This window comes from Anser brachyrhynchus (genome assembly GCF_964034855.1).
Source record: "Anser brachyrhynchus genome assembly, chromosome: 3".
NCBI lineage: Eukaryota > Metazoa > Chordata > Aves > Anseriformes > Anatidae > Anser > Anser brachyrhynchus.
In genome coordinates, this window is record NC_137696.1 from 12,540,231 (window position 1) to 12,561,933 (window position 21,703).

At 47.2% G+C, this 21,703-nt stretch overlaps 2 long non-coding RNA genes across 2 annotated transcripts in view; one reads left to right on the forward strand and one right to left on the reverse strand.

The window, feature by feature from the left end:
* Window positions 1–21,703, reverse strand: part of LOC308191490 — a 180,230-nt gene that overhangs the window by 153,746 nt on the left and 4,781 nt on the right. The gene's annotated exons all lie outside the window — the stretch shown is intronic.
* The window catches only part of LOC308191493, a 29,061-nt gene continuing 13,834 nt past the window's right edge, over window positions 6,477–21,703 (forward strand). Inside the window, exon 1 of the long non-coding RNA XR_013948049.1 lies at window positions 6,477–21,092. This is a non-coding gene — a long non-coding RNA (uncharacterized lncRNA). The remainder of the gene's footprint in view (window positions 21,093–21,703) is intronic.

Consider the following 21,703-nt stretch of genomic DNA (forward strand, 5'->3'; position numbering starts at 1 on the left):
ATGATTACGTGGAGTCCGTGGAATCCAGTGGCAACGAAGAAGGTAGATCCGTAGACGCTATCGGCGATTGAGAATGGGGCTTCGTGGTATTCTATTGCTTGTAGGGCTGTGAAGTAGAATCCCAAGAGGATCGTTAGGGTTAGGGCGTGGATGGCGTGTTTTCAGTTTCCTTCTGTGATGCTGTGATGGGCTCACGTTACGGTAACGCCTGAGGCTAGTAGGATGGCTGTGTTTAGTAGGGGGACTTCTATCGGGTTGAGTGGTTTAATTCCTGTTGGGGGTCATTGGCCTCCTAGTTCTGGGGTTGGGGCCAGGCTCGAGTGGAAGAACGCTCAGAAGAACCCTAAGAAGAAGAATGCTTCGGATGTGATGAAAAGGATTATGCCGTATCGTAGGCCTTTTTGGACTGTGGGAGTGTGATGGCCTTGGAAGGTGCTTTCTCGTACAATGTCTCGTCATCATTGGAGTATTACTAGGAGTATTGAGATGAGGCCTAGGGTTAGTAGTATGGATGAGTTGTAGTGGAATCACATGATTAATCCTGAGGTTGTGAGTAGGGCGGCGGCTGCCCCGAAGATTGGTCAAGGGCTTGGGTCAACTATGTGGTATGAGTGTGCTTGGTGTGCCATTAGATGTTTTCTTGTAAGTATAGGCTTAGAAGGAGCACGAAGACGTAGGCCTGGATTATGGCTACTGCTACTTCTAGGATGGTTAGGAGTAGTAGGATGATTATTGTTAGGATGGATACTGCAGGAAGGGTGGGTATTAATGCAATGGAGGCTGTAGAGATGAGTTGGATGAGTAAGTGTCCTGCTGTAAGGTTGGCTGTAAGGCGGACTCCGAGGGCTAGGGGGCGGATTAGTAGGCTGGTTGTTTCGATCAGGATTAGTGCGGGGATTAGGGGTGTAGGGGTACCTTCGGGTAATAGGTGGGCTAAAGAGGCTGATGGTTGGTTTCGTAGGCCTGTTAGTAGTGTGGCGAGCCATAGTGGGAAGGCTAGGGCTATGTTCATACATAGTTGGGTGGTTGGGGTGAATGTATATGGAAGGAGGCCTAGAAGGTTGATTGTAAGAAGTATGATTATTAGGGATGTAAATATTATGGCTCATTTGTGGCCATTTTTGTTGAGTGGGACTATTAGTTGTTTTGTGATTAGGTGAAGGAGTCATGTTTGGATAGTAGAAAGGCGGTTGTTGATTCATCGGTTGTTTGGGGACGGGAATAGTAGGGCTGGGAAGAGTAGGGATAGTAGGATTAAGGGGATGCCAAATAGATTGGGGCTGGAAAATTGGTCAAAGAAGCTTAGGTTCATGGTCAGGATCATGGTGTGGGTTTGGTAGTGAGGGAGGTCTTATTTGATGGGGGGTTGGTTGTGGTGAAGGCTAGTAGTTTTGGTTGGATGAGGAGTGCTAGGGTTAATCAGGTTATAATTATGATTGAAAATCATGGTGCGGGGTTAAGCTGTGGCATATCATTAAGGAGGGGGAAGTCCCTCTTTGGCTAGCTTAAAAGGCTAGTGCTGTTGCATAGCTTCTTAATGATTAGGATGATGATAGAAGGGACGATCAGGCCTCGAAATGTGGGAGTGGGGTTGATTCTACTACAATGGGTATGTAGCTGTGATTAGCCCCGCAAATTTCTGAGCATTGTCCGTAAAAAATCCCAGGCCGGGTGGTAATGAATGAAGTTTGGTTTAGTCGGCCTGGGATTGCGTCTGTTTTAACTCCGAGCGTTGGGACTGCTCAGGAGTGGAGTACGTCTCCTGCAGTAATGATCACGCGGATGGGGGATTCTATTGGGATAACTACGCGGTGGTCAACTTCTAGCAGTCGGAAGTGGCCGTTGGGTAAGTCTGGGGTGGGCACTATGTAGGAGTCGAATGATAGGTCTTTGAAGTCTGTGTATTCGTAGCTTCAGTATCATTGGTGGCCGATGGCTTTTAGGGTGAGGTCTGGTTCATCTATTTTGTCCATTATGTAGAGGATTTGTAGGGATGGGAGGGCGAGGAGTACCAGGACGATAGCAGGTAGGATTGTCCAGATCAGCTCTACTTCTTGGGCGTCTACAGCATTGGACGAGAGTTTTTCTGTTAGTATGTGGGCTAAAAGGTAGAGAACTAGGCTGCAGATAGCTAGGGCAACGATTAGGGCGTGGTCGTGGAATTCAACGAGTTCTTCTATGATGGGTGATGAGGCGTCTTGGAATCCTAGTTGGGAGTGGTTGGCCACATGAGATGTACAGGATTTTTACCTGTGATTTAGTCTTGACAAGGCTATGTAATTGGTTTACTAACGTCTCATAAGAAAGAAGCATGAGCGGTTAATGCAGTTGGCTTGAAACCAGCATGTGAGGGTTCGATTCCTTCCTTTCTTGTACTTGGACGAAGGCCGGTTCCTCGAAAGTATGGTATGGTGGAGGGCAGCCGTGGATTCATTCAACGTTTGTGGTAGTTAGTTCTGGTTGTAGGACTTTTCGTTTGGCCGAAAAGGCTTCTCAGATGATGAATATTAGTATGATTACGGCTACTATTGAGATTAGGGAGCCGATGGAGGAAATGGTGTTTCATAGTGTGTAGGCGTCGGGATAGTCCGAGTATCGTCGGGGTATTCCTGCTAGGCCTAGGAAGTGCTGGGGGAAGAACGTTAGGTTTACTCCTGTAAATATTACCCCGAAGTGGGCTTTTGCTCATGTTTGGTGTAGGGTAAACCCAGTGAGTAGTGGGAATCAGTGAGTAAATCCTGCTAGAATGGCAAAGACGGCGCCTATGGATAGGACGTAGTGGAAGTGGGCAACTACGTAGTACGTGTCGTGCAGGGCGATGTCTAGGGAAGAGTTTGCAAGAACGATTCCTGTTAATCCTCCGATGGTAAATAGGAAGATAAATCCTAGAGCTCATAGTATTGGGGGGGTCTCATTTGATTGTTCCTCCGTGCAGGGTGGCTAGTCAGCTAAATACTTTGATTCCGGTAGGGATGGCAATGATTATAGTGGCTGATGTAAAGTAGGCTCGGGTATCAACGTCTATTCCTACTGTAAACATGTGGTGAGCTCAGACGATGAATCCTAGGAAGCCGATGGATAGTATGGCTCAGACTATTCCCATGTAGCCGAAGGGCTCCTTTTTGCCTGAGTAGTACGTGACTACGTGTGAGATGATTCCGAACCCCGGTAGGATCAGAATATAGACTTCTGGGTGTCCGAAGAATCAGAATAGGTGTTGGTACAGGATTGGGTCTCCTCCTCCAGCGGGGTCGAAGAATGTGGTGTTTAGGTTTCGATCAGTTAGTAATATTGTAATACCGGCGGCGAGTACGGGGAGTGATAGAAGGAGTAGGATGGCGGTAATTAGTACGGATCAGACAAATAGTGGGGTTTGGTATTGTGAGAGTGCGGGGGGTTTTATGTTGATGGCTGTGGTGATAAAGTTGATGGCCCCAAGGATGGAGGAGATACCGGCTAAGTGGAGTGAGAAGATAGCCAGGTCTACTGAAGCTCCGGCGTGGGCAAGGTCACCTGCTAGGGGAGGGTAGACAGTTCAGCCTGTGCCGGCGCCAGCTTCTACAGCGGATGAGGCTAGTAGGAGGAGGAATGATGGGGGGAGGAGTCAAAAGCTTATGTTGTTTATTCGCGGGAATGCTATGTCGGGGGCACCGATTATGAGGGGGACTAATCAGTTGCCGAATCCTCCGATCATGATGGGTATGACTATAAAGAAGCTTATTACAAAGGCGTGAGCGGTAACGATTACATTGTAAATTTGGTCGTCGCCTAGGAGAGTTCCTGGTTGTCCTAGTTCTGCGCGGATTAATAGGCTGAGTGCGGTGCCGACTATTCCTGCTCATGCCCCGAAGATGAGGTACAGGGTGCCAATATCCTTATGGTTAGTGGAAAATAGTCATCGGTTGATGAAGGTGACGGGTAAGATGGCTGAGTGTTGAAGCGTTAGGCTGTAGTCCTTTTTACAGAGGTTTAATTCCTCTTCTTATCGGCTCTGTAGTGAAATTCATGTTGAGTTGCAAGCTCATCGATGCGCACTAGGGTGCGTCAGGGTCTTTGTAGGCAGAAGCCAATTGGTTTAGGCATTTAGCTGTTAACTAGAGTTTTGTGGGATCGAAGCCCATCTGTCTAGGGAGGCTTTAGCTTAATTAAAGCGTCTGACTTGCATTCAGAAGATACAGGTTAATATTCTGTAAGTCTTAATGTGCAGAAACTAAGAGGGTTTAACTCTTATTTAAGGCTTTGAAGGCCTTCGGTTTGGGGTGTTATCCTAAGTTTCTAGACAATGGCATGTATTATTGGGGACAGGGGAAGTAAGAGGATTGATAGTGAGGCAAGGACCGCAGTAGGTGTGCTTGGGGCTTTGCTAGTGTATCATTGTTTTATGTGGTTAGAGGAGTTGGGGGGAAGGGTAATTGTTGAGTGGTATGCGAGGCGTAGGTAGAAGAAGAGGCTGAGCAGTGATAGCATGGCAATTGCCATGGCTGCTGGTGTTATTTCCTGTTTAGTTAGTTCTTGGATGATAAGTCACTTTGGTATAAAGCCTGTTAATGGGGGGAGGCCTGCTAGGGATAAAAGTACTAGTATTAGGGTGGCGTTTAGCACTGGGGTTTTTGTTCATGAGGTTGTGATCATGGATAGGTTAAGGGCTTTGATTTTGTTAAGGGCTAGGAATACGGCTGATGTTATGATTGTGTATAGGTAGAAGGTAAGTAAGGCCAATTTGGGGCTGTAAACTAGGATGATGGCGATTCAGCCTAAGTGGGAGATGGACGAGAAGGCTAGGATTTTGCGTGTTTGTGTTTGGTTCAGTCCTATTCAGCCTCCTAGTGCTGTTGAGGCTAGGGCCATGGCGGTGAGTAGAGCTGGGTCAAGGGATTTGGATGTTAGTAGGAGCAGGGTTAGTGGGGGGAATTTTATGAGGGTCGAGAGTAGCAGGGCTGTTATTAGTGGCGATCCTTGTAGTACTTCTGGCAATCAGAAGTGAAATGGCACTAGGCCCAGTTTAATAGCGATTGCTGCTGTCAGTAGTAGACAGGAGGTTGGGTGGTTTATTTGTGTGATGTCTCATTGGCCGGTGACTCAGGCATTGGTTATGCTAGAGAATAGGACCAGGGCGGAAGCAGCTGCTTGGGTTAGGAAGTATTTCGTTGCGGCTTCTACTGCTCGTGGGTGGTGGGATTTGGCAATTAGGGGAATGATGGCTAGTGCGTTGATCTCCAGTCCTGTCCAGGCCAGAACTCAGTGGTTGCTGGAAATTGTGATTGTGGTGCCCAAGATGAGGCTGAAGGTTATGATTGGGGTCGCGTAAGGGTTCATTAGTAGAGGAGGGGGTTAAACCATCATTTTCGGGGTATGGGCCCGATAGCTTGATTAGCTGACTCTACTAGAAAATAATATAAGGGAAGTATGGAGAATTTTGATTTCTCTTGTGTGGGTTCAATTCCTACTTTTCTAAGGTCAACAGGAAATGAGAGGGCTGTTATACCTCTATGTTCACTTTATCATAGTGACCCTTTGTAGTTCAGGCACATTTCCTTATGTAAGGAGGTAGGCCTGCATAGCAGATAGGTATGCTGATGTGTCAGAGGCACAGAGCTAGTGTGAGGGGTAGGAAGTTTTTTCATAGTAGGTGCATTAGTTGGTCATATCGGAATCATGGGTATGAAGCTCGGACCCATAAGAAACCAGAAGATAGTAGGAGGACTTTTGTGGCTAGGATGACGGGGAATAGTTCTGTGGGTGGCCCTAGGGCGCTTGGGTTTAGGAATATGATGGCTGTAAGTGTATTTATTAGCATAATGTTCGCATATTCAGCTAGGAAGAATAAGGCGAAGGGTCCTGCGGCGTATTCAACGTTAAACCCTGAGACTAGCTCAGATTCACCCTCTGTGAGGTCAAAAGGAGCTCGGTTTGTCTCTGCTAGGGTGGATACGTATCATATTATTGCTAGGGGTCATGAGGAGAAAATGAAGTATAGAGGCTCCTGTGCGACGGCAAAGGAGCTGAGTGTGTAGCTTCCGCTTAGTATGATTATTGATAGCAGGATTATGGCCAGTGTCACTTCGTATGAAATGGTCTGTGCTACTGCCCGTAGGGCTCCGATTAGTGCGTATTTTGAGTTCGAGGCTCAGCCTGATCATAGGACTGAGTAGACGGCTAGGCTTGACATGGCTATTAGGAAGAGAACTCCGAGGTTTAGATCTGCTAGGGGAAATGGGAGTGGTAGTGGTGCTCAAGTGGTGAGGGCTAGGACAAGGGCTAGTATTGGTATCAGAATGAATAGAAGTGGGGAAGAGGTAGAGGGTCGGATGGGCTCTTTGGTAAATAGTTTCAGTCCGTCCGCAAATGGTTGAAGTAGGCCAAAAGGCCCGACAACGTTAGGGCCTTTGCGGGATTGTATGTAGCTTAGGATTTTCCGTTCTGCTAGGGTTAGGAAGGCTACGGCAATCAGGATTGGGATGATGTATAGGAGGGATATAACGAGGCAGCTTAGTGTTGTTATTTGAATCATGGGTGAAGCTAGGGAGAGGATTTGAACCTCTGGGGAAAGGGCTTAAGCCTTCTGCACTTGCCGGGCTCTGCCACTCTAGCTGGTCCTTTTCTAGGATTGAAAGTGGTGGGGGAAGGCCCTCTTCACGGTTTAGTTGGTTTCACTGCTTAGGGGGGGGGGCGTGCTTGTGGTATTGGCCCCACTTTCCCGGTCCTTTCGTACTGGGGAGAGTGTGTCATAGATAGAAACCGACCTGGATTGCTCCGGTCTGAACTCAGATCACGTAGGACTGTTAATCGTTGAACAAACGAACCCTTAATAGCGGCTGCACCATTAGGATGTCCTGATCCAACATCGAGGTCGTAAACCCCCCTGTCGATATGGGCTCTTGAGGGGGATTGCGCTGTTATCCCTGGGGTAGCTTGGTCCATTAATCAATTATATTGGGTCTGGTCACTGTTAGCACTTTGAGGGGTAGCTCTAGGTAAAGAGGTATGGTCTTGTTTTTGGAGGATTTGTTCTCCTCCAAGGTCGCCCCAACCGAAAAATATCGACCAGGCTCTGCGATGGTAGTGGTCCCAGTGGGGTTGATTGAGGATTCGCGGTGGTCGTTGATTTTTAAGTTCCACAGGGTCTTCTCGTCTTATGTTCACATCCCCGCTTTTGCACGGGGAGATCAATTTCACTGATTATCTGTGAGAGACAGTTAAGACCTCGTTTAGCCATTCATACAAGTCTCGATTTATGGGACAATTGATTGCGCTACCTTTGCACGGTTAGGATACCGCGGCCGTTAAACCTAAGTCACCGGGCAGGCATCACCTTCAATACTTGTTTAATTTGCTGAAGGCTATGTTTTTGGTAAACAGTCGGGCCTTATTAATTTGCCGAGTTCCTTTCACAGATTTTAATCGCTCTTATAGGCGCTCCTGAGTCGGGTTAACAGGGTTAGCTAATACGTGGTCTTGTAGGGGTTTTTGTATCTGTCTAGGTCTGTTAATAATGTTTCTATGTAAGCTTGCGCCGTTAGAGGGGTGTGGCCCTGAGTTACTTATTTTAGCATTAATTCTCCTATATTCATAGGTTGACCTGTTTGTGATAAGGGAATCATCTTATTTTGGTATTTTTAGGTGGTGGAGCTTTGACGCACTCTTTTTTGATGGCTGCTTTAGGGCCCACGGTAGGATCAGTAGTAAGAATTATCCGCTAGTCGAGGTTGTGTCCTTTTTTTATGGAGCTGTCCCTCCATTAAATAGCTCTTAATCATCTCATTAGGGTTCAGGATGTCCGGTAGGGAGGATTAAGGGGGAACTTAGATTCGTTTCACAGGTAACCAGCTATCACCCAGCTCGGTTGGCTTTTCACCTCTACTGACAAGTCATCCCACTCTTTTGCAACAGAGACGGGTTCGCTCTCTTTAACTGCTTGAAAGTAGCTCGCTTGGGTTTCGGGGGGGCAAACTTTAGTTCACTTTGCTTGGTTGTTCTCGCTAAACCATGATGCAAAAGGTACAAGGGTTGATCTTTGCTGTCTGTCGCTTTGATTGTTTCACTGCTATTTCATCTTTCCCTTACGGTACTGGGGTCTCTATCGCGTCTAAGTGTCTTTTCTATCGCCTATACTAAGACTGTAAAATGCTTTAGTTTAATTAGTTTAGTAAATTCTTTAGTTTTGGTGTACTATTTGTGTGGTTGAGCTAGAGGGGGGGCTTCAAGACGATCCGGTCTAGTAGATATCTTTCAGGTGTAAGCTGAGTGCTTTGGTGTTATAGCTACGTCTTGATATTCTAAGTACACCTTCCGGTACACTTACCTTGTTACGACTTACCTCATCTTCAGCGTATTTATGGTATTAGTTATGTGGGATGTGGCTTTTGAGGAGGGTGACGGGCGGTATGTACGTGCCCCAGGGCCGGCTTAAAGTAGGCTCTATTGTCCCACTTTACTGCTAAATCCGCCTTCCAGAAGTGGTTTCACGCTTCTTTCCGTGTGCCCTATGAATAGGGAATGTAGCCCATTTCTTCCACTCCATAGGCTATACCTTGACCTGTCTTATTAGCGGGGTGCTATTGTGTCCACTGTTGTGCTCTCATTCGAGGTGGGCTGGCGACGGCGGTATGTAGGCTGTGTTGGCAAGGGGTGGTTGGGTTAATCGGGGATTATCGATTGTAGAACAGGCTCCTCTAGGTGGGTTTGGGGCACCGCCAAGTCCTTAGAGTTTTAAGCGTTTGTGCTCGTAGTTCTCTGGCGGATACTTCGGTAAAGTAAGTATCAAGATTTAGGGCCAGGCATAGTGGGGTATCTAATCCCAGTTTGGGCCCTGGCTTTCGTGGGTTTAAATCAGTCGTTAGTTCCTAAGATCATCTTAATGGTGTGTTTAGGTGCATCTTGGGCTTATGACAGCTCAGTTGCATTTTGATCTTAGTTAGCTAGGATAGGCATTTTACCACTCTTTACGCCGTGTCAATAGGACGGTTGATTTGGGTTTCTTGTATGACCGCGGTGGCTGGCACAAGATTTACCAACCCTTGAAGTTAGGCTGTTGCTATAACTAAGTCAAGTTTGCACTCATTGCTTAATGTTAATTACTGCTGAATACCCGTGGGGGCGTGGCTTAGCGAGGCGTCTTGGGCTACTACTTGGGTGTGCCTGATACCCGCTCCTCAAGGCCTGTATGGGGGTAGGTGGTCGAGGGCGTTTACACTGGGGCGCGGATACTTGCATGTATATATTTAGCAAAAACCAACCGTAAGGTTAGGACTAAGTCTTTTGTCCGCAGGCATGTTTTATGCCATCTTGGCAACTTCAGTGCCATGCTTTGTGTTAAGCTATGTGGACGGGGGTGTGGTTAGCTGATAGTTGAGTGGTGAGTGAGAGTGAAGTATATGAAATTATTGCTTGTGTTTACTATTTTTAGTACTGGAGTTTCTCTAATAAGTTTAAGTTATTTTGTATGTGTTTGTGTGTATATGTACATCGTTCCGATGATGTCATGGAAGGGATGATTAATGGAGTTTTAGAGGTAGTTTGCTGGGATTGGGCGATGAAGGTTTATGCTACATGGTGGTTAGCGAAAGTTTACTGGTTTAGTTTGTGAAGCGCAGGGGTTGCGCTTAATGATTTGTTGTTTTGTGCTATGTCCAACGAGCATTCATCCAATAGCCCCATTTAACCCGGAGGGTGGAGGTAACATTAACTGAATGTGGTCAAAGTGCATCAGTGTCAGGATGATTCCCCATATACGCCAACCGTCTCATCGAGGGACCCTTGAAATATAGGATAGGCCGTGAGGCAGGTGTGTCCAGGCTTAGATTGTGGGACCCCCGAGATCACTGGGAATAGCCACCTGTGAGGTAACCCCGGAAAAAATAAGAGGAACCAGAGGCGCCAAAAAGCTGGAACATGCCGCGATTACGCATTGAGAAGGTGAAAGTACTCACAGATGCCACTTTGAAGGGCAAGGAGGGGTGAGTGAACCCAATGGATGGCCCTGACCGAGGAACCAGAGGCGCAAAAATGTGAGGAGGGCGAGGGGTTTAGGGGGAACGTATGGGCCTGAAGCTAGTCATACCGGACATTATGTGCAACGGGTTGCTGATTTCACGTGAGGAGTACGATTAATAAATCCGTCTGATACGAACTGCATGAGATATGTGGTGGAGAGTTGTTGTTGGAGCATGTCCTGTGAGCATTCATTAAAATGGGGTCTTGTTATGCGCTTGAGTGGAGTTGTATTGGGTGTTGTGGGGTATGGTCCTAGAACATTCATGCCGGGTGGTTTGGTAGGAGTGTGTTTAAGGGTTTAATGGCCGTGTACATGTATGGGTTTAGCACCTGCTTATAAGATAGTCCGTATATAATGTATATTACTGGTACTATAGTATGTATGTATATGGGGTATATAAATTTATGCACGAATATGCATAACCAAATACCCCCGCCTCGGGGGGGGAGGGGGGGGGGGTTAAGCATAATGGCATAGATGGGGTAGAATTATTGGGGGCTTGCGGTTAGTTCCTGTAGTTGAGAACAATGGCGGCTTTTCGAGCCGCAGGCCTCGGGTAGTGTCCGGGCAGGAATAATGACTTATTTTATGTTTTTTTTAGGGATTTGCTTTGCGGTGGGTGTTTTGGGTGTGGCGTCGAATCCTTCGCTGTATTATGGGGTTGTTGGTTTGGTGTTAGCGTCTGTGGCGGGGTGCGGGTGGTTGCTGGGCCTTGGGGTTTCGTTCGTGGCTTTAGTGCTGTTTATGGTGTATTTGGGGGGTATGCTGGTGGTGTTTGTTTATTCAGTAGCTTTAGCAGCGGAGCCTTTCCCTGGGGCTTGGGGGGATTGACGGGTGATTGGATGTGCAGTAGCGTTTGTGGCAATTGTTTTTGGGGGGTTGGTGTTTGGGGGGTTTATGGGGGCTTGGAAGTTCGGGGTTTCTACTGTGAATAATGTTGGGGTGTTTGTTGTTCGGTCGGATTTTAGTGGAGTTTCCATGTTTTATTCACATGGGGCAGGGATGTTTTTAGTGGCGGGTTGGGGGCTGTTGTTGACTTTGTTTGTTGTATTGGAGCTTGTGCGGGGGTTGTCGCGGGGTGCTATTCGGGCGGTTTAGGGGTTAGGGTCAGAGAATAGTTTATTGAAAATGCCAGCTTTGGGAGCTGGAGATAAAGGTTTGAGTCCTTTTTTTCTGAGTTTGGGGTACTCTAAGAAGTGGTAAGTCTTCAATCTTTGGTTTACAAGACCAATGTTTTTATAAACTATTAGAGTATTTAGCAGTTGAGTATTTTGTTTTCTAGGGCGCTTGCGGCGGGGAGGAGAAATAGGAGGATAGTGAAGTAGGCGATTGAAGCGAGTTGGCCGATGATGATGAATGGGTGTTCGACGGGTTGGCTTCCTACTCATGTTAGGACGAGGAGGTCGGCGACTAGTACTCAGAATAGGAGCTGGGAGAGTGGTCGGAATGTTATTGCTCGTTGTTTTGATTTGTGCAGGAATGGGATTAGGAATAGGATCAGTACGGAGGCGGCCAGTGCTAATACGCCTCCTAGTTTATTTGGGATTGAACGTAGGATGGCGTAGGCGAATAGGAAGTATCATTCTGGCTTGATGTGTGGTGGGGTTACTAGCGGGTTTGCTGGGGTGAAGTTTTCTGGGTCTCACAGGAGGTTAACCGCTCATGCTTCTTTCTTATGAGACGTTAGTAAACCAATTACATAGCCTTGTCAAGACTAAATCACAGGTAAAAATCCTGTACATCTCATGTGGCCAACCACTCCCAACTAGGATTCCAAGACGCCTCATCACCCATCATAGAAGAACTCGTTGAATTCCACGACCACGCCCTAATCGTTGCCCTAGCTATCTGCAGCCTAGTTCTCTACCTTTTAGCCCACATACTAACAGAAAAACTCTCGTCCAATGCTGTAGACGCCCAAGAAGTAGAGCTGATCTGGACAATCCTACCTGCTATCGTCCTGGTACTCCTCGCCCTCCCATCCCTACAAATCCTCTACATAATGGACAAAATCGATGAACCAGACCTCACCCTAAAAGCCATCGGCCACCAATGATACTGAAGCTACGAATACACAGACTTCAAAGACCTATCATTCGATTCCTACATAGTGCCCACCCCAGACTTACCCAACGGCCACTTCCGACTGCTAGAAGTTGACCACCGCGTAGTTATCCCAATAGAATCCCCCATCCGCGTGATCATTACTGCAGGAGACGTACTCCACTCCTGAGCAGTCCCAACGCTCGGAGTTAAAACAGACGCAATCCCAGGCCGACTAAACCAAACTTCATTCATTACCACCCGGCCTGGGATTTTTTACGGACAATGCTCAGAAATTTGCGGGGCTAATCACAGCTACATACCCATTGTAGTAGAATCAACCCCACTCCCACATTTCGAGGCCTGATCGTCCCTTCTATCATCATCCTAATCATTAAGAAGCTATGCAACAGCACTAGCCTTTTAAGCTAGCCAAAGAGGGACTTCCCCCTCCTTAATGATATGCCACAGCTTAACCCCGCACCATGATTTTCAATCATAATTATAACCTGATTAACCCTAGCACTCCTCATCCAACCAAAACTACTAGCCTTCACCACAACCAACCCCCCATCAAATAAGACCTCCCTCACTACCAAACCCACACCATGATCCTGACCATGAACCTAAGCTTCTTTGACCAATTTTCCAGCCCCAATCTATTTGGCATCCCCTTAATCCTACTATCCCTACTCTTCCCAGCCCTACTATTCCCGTCCCCAAACAACCGATGAATCAACAACCGCCTTTCTACTATCCAAACATGACTCCTTCACCTAATCACAAAACAACTAATAGTCCCACTCAACAAAAATGGCCACAAATGAGCCATAATATTTACATCCCTAATAATCATACTTCTTACAATCAACCTTCTAGGCCTCCTTCCATATACATTCACCCCAACCACCCAACTATGTATGAACATAGCCCTAGCCTTCCCACTATGGCTCGCCACACTACTAACAGGCCTACGAAACCAACCATCAGCCTCTTTAGCCCACCTATTACCCGAAGGTACCCCTACACCCCTAATCCCCGCACTAATCCTGATCGAAACAACCAGCCTACTAATCCGCCCCCTAGCCCTCGGAGTCCGCCTTACAGCCAACCTTACAGCAGGACACTTACTCATCCAACTCATCTCTACAGCCTCCATTGCATTAATACCCACCCTTCCTGCAGTATCCATCCTAACAATAATCATCCTACTACTCCTAACCATCCTAGAAGTAGCAGTAACCATAATCCAGGCCTACGTCTTCGTGCTCCTTCTAAGCCTATACTTACAAGAAAACATCTAATGGCACACCAAGCACACTCATACCACATAGTTGACCCAAGCCCTTGACCAATCTTCGGGGCAGCCGCCGCCCTACTCACAACCTCAGGATTAATCATGTGATTCCACTACAACTCATCCATACTACTAACCCTAGGCCTCATCTCAATACTCCTAGTAATACTCCAATGATGACGAGACATTGTACGAGAAAGCACCTTCCAAGGCCATCACACTCCCACAGTCCAAAAAGGCCTACGATACGGCATAATCCTTTTCATCACATCCGAAGCATTCTTCTTCTTAGGGTTCTTCTGAGCGTTCTTCCACTCGAGCCTGGCCCCAACCCCAGAACTAGGAGGCCAATGACCCCCAACAGGAATTAAACCACTCAACCCGATAGAAGTCCCCCTACTAAACACAGCCATCCTACTAGCCTCAGGCGTTACCGTAACGTGAGCCCATCACAGCATCACAGAAGGAAACCGAAAACACGCCATCCACGCCCTAACCCTAACGATCCTCCTGGGATTCTACTTCACAGCCCTACAAGCAATAGAATACCACGAAGCCCCATTCTCAATCGCCGATAGCGTCTACGGATCTACCTTCTTCGTTGCCACTGGATTCCACGGACTCCACGTAATCATCGGATCCTCCTTCCTGACCGTCTGCCTCTTCCGACTGATCAAGTTCCACTTTACATCAGACCACCACTTCGGATTCGAGGCAGCAGCCTGATACTGACACTTCGTAGACGTCATCTGACTATTCCTCTACATAACCATCTACTGATGAGGATCTTGCTCTTCTAGTATATTAATTACAATTGACTTCCAATCTCTAGAATCTGGTATAAACCCAGAGGAGAGCAATGAACGCACTCATGTTCATATTCGCCCTATCATCAATCCTAAGCGCCGCCCTAACCGCATTAAACTTCTGACTCGCCCAAATAAACCCCGACTCAGAGAAACTCTCACCGTACGAATGTGGATTCGACCCACTTGGATCTGCTCGATTACCATTCTCAGTCCGATTCTTCCTCAGTAGCCATCCTGTTCGTCCTATTCGACCTAGAAATCGCCCTCCTACTCCCCCTGCCATGAGCCGTCCAACTCCAATCCCCCCTAATGACCCTCACCTGAACTGTAGTGATCCTCCTTCTCCTAACACTCGGACTGGCCTACGAGTGAATTCAAGGGGGCCTAGAATGAGCAGAATAACAGAAAGTTAGTCTAACCAAAAAGATAGCTGGTTTCGACCCAGCAGATTACAGCCAACCCTGTAACTTTCTTATGTCGCCCCTACATTTAAGCTTCTACTCAGCCTTCATTTTCAGCGGACTAGGGCTAGCCTTCCACCGAACCCACCTAGTATCCGCCCTACTATGCCTTGAAAGCATAATATTATCGATATTCGTAGGCCTATCAATATGATCCATCGAAAACCAAGTCTCCTCATTCACCATGGTACCAATTCTCATGCTAACCTTCTCAGCGTGTGAGGCGGGCACAGGCCTGGCCATCCTAGTAGCCTCCACCCGCACACATGGCTCCGACCATCTACACAACCTAAACCTCCTGCAATGCTAAAAATCATCCTACCCACAATCATACTTCTTCCAACAGCCCTGCTGTCTCCACCAAAATTTCTATGGACTAACACCACCTTATACAGCCTCCTAATCGCTGCCCTAAGCCTACAGTGATTAATCCCAACCTACTACCCCTACAAATTTTTATCCAACTGAACAGGAATTGACCAAATCTCATCCCCCCTCCTAGTACTATCCTGCTGACTACTCCCACTCATAATCATAGCAAGCCAAAACCACCTGCAACAAGAACCCCTACAACGCAAACGAATCTTTATCTCAACCTTAGTCGCAGTCCAGCCATTCATCCTACTAGCCTTTTCCACCACAGAACTAGCACTATTTTACATCTCATTTGAAGCAACCCTCATTCCCACCCTAATCTTAATCACCAGATGGGGGAACCAACCAGAACGCCTAAGCGCTGGCATCTACCTGCTATTCTACACGCCAGTAAGCTCTCTACCCCTGCTAATCACAATCATACACCTATACGTGAAAATTGGCACCCTGCACCTGCCAACCCTACAACTAACCCACCCAACCCTATCCACCTCATGGACAGGAATACTATCAGGTCTAGCACTGCTCATAGCATTCATAGTAAAAGCCCCACTATACGGCCTACACCTCTGACTGCCAAAAGCCCACGTAGAAGCACCCATCGCAGGCTCAATACTCCTCGCCGCCCTACTACTAAAGCTAGGAGGATACGGAATTATACGAGTCACTCTATTTATGGGCCCACTGTCCAACCTCCTGCACTACCCCTTCCTAACCCTGGCCCTATGAGGCGCCCTAATGACTAGCTCAATCTGCCTACGACAGACAGACCTAAAATCACTAATCGCTTATTCATCCGTTAGCCACATAGGCCTAGTTATCGCCGCAGGAATAATCCAAACCCACTGATCATTCTCAGGGGCAATGATCCTAATAATTTCCCATGGACTAACTTCCTCCATACTATTCTGCCTAGCCAACACAAACTATGAACGTACGCACAGCCGAATTCTACTACTCACACGAGGCCTACAACCTCTCCTACCACTCATAGCTACCTGATGATTGCTGGCCAATCTAACAAACATAGCCTTACCCCCAACAACAAACCTCATAGCAGAGCTAACCATTATAATCACCTTATTCAACTGATCTGCCTTCACGATCATCCTAACAGGAATCGCAACCCTACTAACCGCCTCCTACACCTTATTCATACTACTAATGACCCAACGAGGCTCAATCCCCTCCCACATCACATCTATGCAAAACTCAACCACGCGAGAACACCTGCTCATAACGCTCCACATTATCCCAATATTCCTCCTAATCCTCAAACCCGAACTGATCTCCGGAATCCCCTCATGCAAGTATAGTTTAAACCAAACATTAGACTGTGATTCTAAGAATAGAAGTTCAAACCTTCTTACCTGCCGAGGGGAGGGTTTAACCAACAAGAGCTGCTAACTCTTACATCTGAGCCTAAAACCTCAGCCCCCTTACTTTTAAAGGATAACAGCAATCCACTGGTCTTAGGAACCACCCATCTTGGTGCAAATCCAAGTAAAAGTAGTGAACCCCACACTACTAATCAACTCCCTCACACTACTCACGCTGACAATCCTCCTAACCCCAATCATCCTGCCATTTCTATTTAAAAACTTTAAAAACACCCCACAAGCCACCACCCGCGCTGTTAAAACCGCATTCCTAATTAGCCTAGCCCCTACAACCGCATTCATCTACTCGGGAGTAGAATCTGTCACCTGCCACTGGGAGTGAAAATTCATTATAAACTTTAAAATCCCCCTGAGCCTAAAAATAGACCAATACTCAATAACATTTCTTCCAATCGCCCTATTTGTAACATGATCAATCCTACAATTCGCCATATGATACATGGCCTCAGAGCCATACGTAACAAAATTTTTCACCTACCTACTGACATTCCTAGTCGCCATACTCCTCCTAACAACCGCAAACAACATATTCCTCCTATTCGTAGGCTGGGAAGGAGTACGAATCATGTCCTTCCTTCTCATCGGCTGATGACAAGGCCGAGCAGATGCCAACACCGCCGCCCTACGAGCCGTAATCTACAACCGAATCGGAGACATCGGACTGATCCTGAGCATAGCATGACTAGCTTCAACATTCAACACCTGAGAGATCCAACAAGCCGTACACCCCCACCAAACCCCAATCCTCCCCCTCATAGGATTAATCCTCGCAGCCGCAGGAAAATCCGCCCAATTTGGACTCCACCCATGACTGCCCGCAGCAATAGAAGGCCCCACCCCAGTGTCAGCCCTACTGCACTCCAGTACCATAGTAGTAGCCGGAATCTTCCTGCTCATCCGCATGCACCCCCTGCTAGCCACCAACCAGACAGCCCTAACTGCCTGCCTATGCCTAGGTGCTCTATCAACCCTATTTGCTGCCACATGCGCCCTAACCCAAAATGACATCAAAAAAATCATTGCTTTCTCAACATCCAGCCAACTAGGACTAATAATAGTCACTATCGGACTAAACCTCCCACAACTAGCCTTCCTACACATCTCAACCCATGCCTTCTTTAAAGCCATACTATTCCTATGCTCAGGGTCTATCATCCACAACCTAAACGGAGAACAAGATATCCGAAAGATAGGAGGCCTACAGAAAATACTCCCAGTCACTACTTCCTGCCTAACCATCGGAAACCTGGCGCTGATAGGAACCCCATTCCTAGCCGGATTCTACTCAAAAGACCTCATCATCGAAAGCTTAAACACATCATACCTAAATACTTGAGCCCTACTCCTAACCCTTATAGCCACAGCATTCACCGCAACCTACAGCATCCGCATAACCATCCTAGTCCAAGCTGGACAAACCCGAATCCCCCCAATAGTATCAATAAACGAAAACAACCCACTAATCACCGCCCCCCTAACCCGACTCGCCCTAGGCAGCATTACAGCAGGAATAATCATTACCTCTTTCATCACACCAACCAAAACCCCCCCAATAACCATACCCCTTATCACCAAAACCGCTGCCATCCTCATAACAATCCTAGGAATCATCCTAGGCCCCTCATGTACAGGGCCACACCCCTCTAACGGCGCAAGCTTACATAGAAACATTATTAACAGACCTAGACAGATACAAAAACCCCTACAAGACCACGTATTAACTAACCCTGTTAACCCGACTCAGGAGCGCCTATAAGAGCGATTAAAATCTGTGAAAGGAACTCGGCAAATTAATAAGGCCCGACTGTTTACCAAAAACATAGCCTTCAGCAAATTAAACAAGTATTGAAGGTGATGCCTGCCCGGTGACTTAGGTTTAACGGCCGCGGTATCCTAACCGTGCAAAGGTAGCGCAATCAATTGTCCCATAAATCGAGACTTGTATGAATGGCTAAACGAGGTCTTAACTGTCTCTCACAGATAATCAGTGAAATTGATCTCCCCGTGCAAAAGCGGGGATGTGAACATAAGACGAGAAGACCCTGTGGAACTTAAAAATCAACGACCACCGCGAATCCTCAATCAACCCCACTGGGGCCACTACCATCGCAGAGCCTGGTCGATATTTTTCGGTTGGGGCGACCTTGGAGGAGAACAAATCCTCCAAAAACAAGACCATACCTCTTTACCTAGAGCTACCCCTCAAAGTGCTAACAGTGACCAGACCCAATATAATTGATTAATGGACCAAGCTACCCCAGGGATAACAGCGCAATCCCCCTCAAGAGCCCATATCGACAGGGGGGTTTACGACCTCGATGTTGGATCAGGACATCCTAATGGTGCAGCCGCTATTAAGGGTTCGTTTGTTCAACGATTAACAGTCCTACGTGATCTGAGTTCAGACCGGAGCAATCCAGGTCGGTTTCTATCTATGACACACTCTCCCCAGTACGAAAGGACCGGGAAAGTGGGGCCAATACCACAAGCACGCCCCCCCCCTCTAAGCAGTGAAACCAACTAAACCGTGAAGAGGGCCTTCCCCCACCACTTTCAATCCTAGAAAAGGACCAGCTAGAGTGGCAGAGCCCGGCAAGTGCAGAAGGCTTAAGCCCTTTCCCCAGAGGTTCAAATCCTCTCCCTAGCTTCACCCATGATTCAAATAACAACACTAAGCTGCCTCGTTATATCCCTCCTATACATCATCCCAATCCTGATTGCCGTAGCCTTCCTAACCCTAGCAGAACGGAAAATCCTAAGCTACATACAATCCCGCAAAGGCCCTAACGTTGTCGGGCCTTTTGGCCTACTTCAACCATTTGCGGACGGACTGAAACTATTTACCAAAGAGCCCATCCGACCCTCTACCTCTTCCCCACTTCTATTCATTCTGATACCAATACTAGCCCTTGTCCTAGCCCTCACCACTTGAGCACCACTACCACTCCCATTTCCCCTAGCAGATCTAAACCTCGGAGTTCTCTTCCTAATAGCCATGTCAAGCCTAGCCGTCTACTCAGTCCTATGATCAGGCTGAGCCTCGAACTCAAAATACGCACTAATCGGAGCCCTACGGGCAGTAGCACAGACCATTTCATACGAAGTGACACTGGCCATAATCCTGCTATCAATAATCATACTAAGCGGAAGCTACACACTCAGCTCCTTTGCCGTCGCACAGGAGCCTCTATACTTCATTTTCTCCTCATGACCCCTAGCAATAATATGATACGTATCCACCCTAGCAGAGACAAACCGAGCTCCTTTTGACCTCACAGAGGGTGAATCTGAGCTAGTCTCAGGGTTTAACGTTGAATACGCCGCAGGACCCTTCGCCTTATTCTTCCTAGCTGAATATGCGAACATTATGCTAATAAATACACTTACAGCCATCATATTCCTAAACCCAAGCGCCCTAGGGCCACCCACAGAACTATTCCCCGTCATCCTAGCCACAAAAGTCCTCCTACTATCTTCTGGTTTCTTATGGGTCCGAGCTTCATACCCACGATTCCGATATGACCAACTAATGCACCTACTATGAAAAAACTTCCTACCCCTCACACTAGCTCTGTGCCTCTGACACATCAGCATACCTATCTGCTATGCAGGCCTACCTCCTTACATAAGGAAATGTGCCTGAACTACAAAGGGTCACTATGATAAAGTGAACATAGAGGTATAACAGCCCTCTCATTTCCTGTTGACCTTAGAAAAGTAGGAATTGAACCCACACAAGAGAAATCAAAATTCTCCATACTTCCCTTATATTATTTTCTAGTAGAGTCAGCTAATCAAGCTATCGGGCCCATACCCCGAAAATGATGGTTTAACCCCCTCCTCTACTAATGAACCCTTACGCGACCCCAATCATAACCTTCAGCCTCATCTTGGGCACCACAATCACAATTTCCAGCAACCACTGAGTTCTGGCCTGGACAGGACTGGAGATCAACGCACTAGCCATCATTCCCCTAATTGCCAAATCCCACCACCCACGAGCAGTAGAAGCCGCAACGAAATACTTCCTAACCCAAGCAGCTGCTTCCGCCCTGGTCCTATTCTCTAGCATAACCAATGCCTGAGTCACCGGCCAATGAGACATCACACAAATAAACCACCCAACCTCCTGTCTACTACTGACAGCAGCAATCGCTATTAAACTGGGCCTAGTGCCATTTCACTTCTGATTCCCAGAAGTACTACAAGGATCGCCACTAATAACAGCCCTGCTACTCTCGACCCTCATAAAATTCCCCCCACTAACCCTGCTCCTACTAACATCCAAATCCCTCGACCCAGCTCTACTCACCGCCATGGCCCTAGCCTCAACAGCACTAGGAGGCTGAATAGGACTGAACCAAACACAAACACGCAAAATCCTAGCCTTCTCGTCCATCTCCCACTTAGGCTGAATCGCCATCATCCTAGTTTACAGCCCCAAATTGGCCTTACTTACCTTCTACCTATACACAATCATAACATCAGCCGTATTCCTAGCCCTTAACAAAATCAAAGCCCTTAACCTATCCATGATCACAACCTCATGAACAAAAACCCCACTGCTAAACGCCACCCTAATACTAGTACTTTTATCCCTAGCAGGCCTCCCCCCATTAACAGGCTTTATACCAAAGTGACTTATCATCCAAGAACTAACTAAACAGGAAATAACACCAGCAGCCATGGCAATTGCCATGCTATCACTGCTCAGCCTCTTCTTCTACCTACGCCTCGCATACCACTCAACAATTACCCTTCCCCCCAACTCCTCTAACCACATAAAACAATGATACACTAGCAAAGCCCCAAGCACACCTACTGCGGTCCTTGCCTCACTATCAATCCTCTTACTTCCCCTGTCCCCAATAATACATGCCATTGTCTAGAAACTTAGGATAACACCCCAAACCGAAGGCCTTCAAAGCCTTAAATAAGAGTTAAACCCTCTTAGTTTCTGCACATTAAGACTTACAGAATATTAACCTGTATCTTCTGAATGCAAGTCAGACGCTTTAATTAAGCTAAAGCCTCCCTAGACAGATGGGCTTCGATCCCACAAAACTCTAGTTAACAGCTAAATGCCTAAACCAATTGGCTTCTGCCTACAAAGACCCTGACGCACCCTAGTGCGCATCGATGAGCTTGCAACTCAACATGAATTTCACTACAGAGCCGATAAGAAGAGGAATTAAACCTCTGTAAAAAGGACTACAGCCTAACGCTTCAACACTCAGCCATCTTACCCGTCACCTTCATCAACCGATGACTATTTTCCACTAACCATAAGGATATTGGCACCCTGTACCTCATCTTCGGGGCAT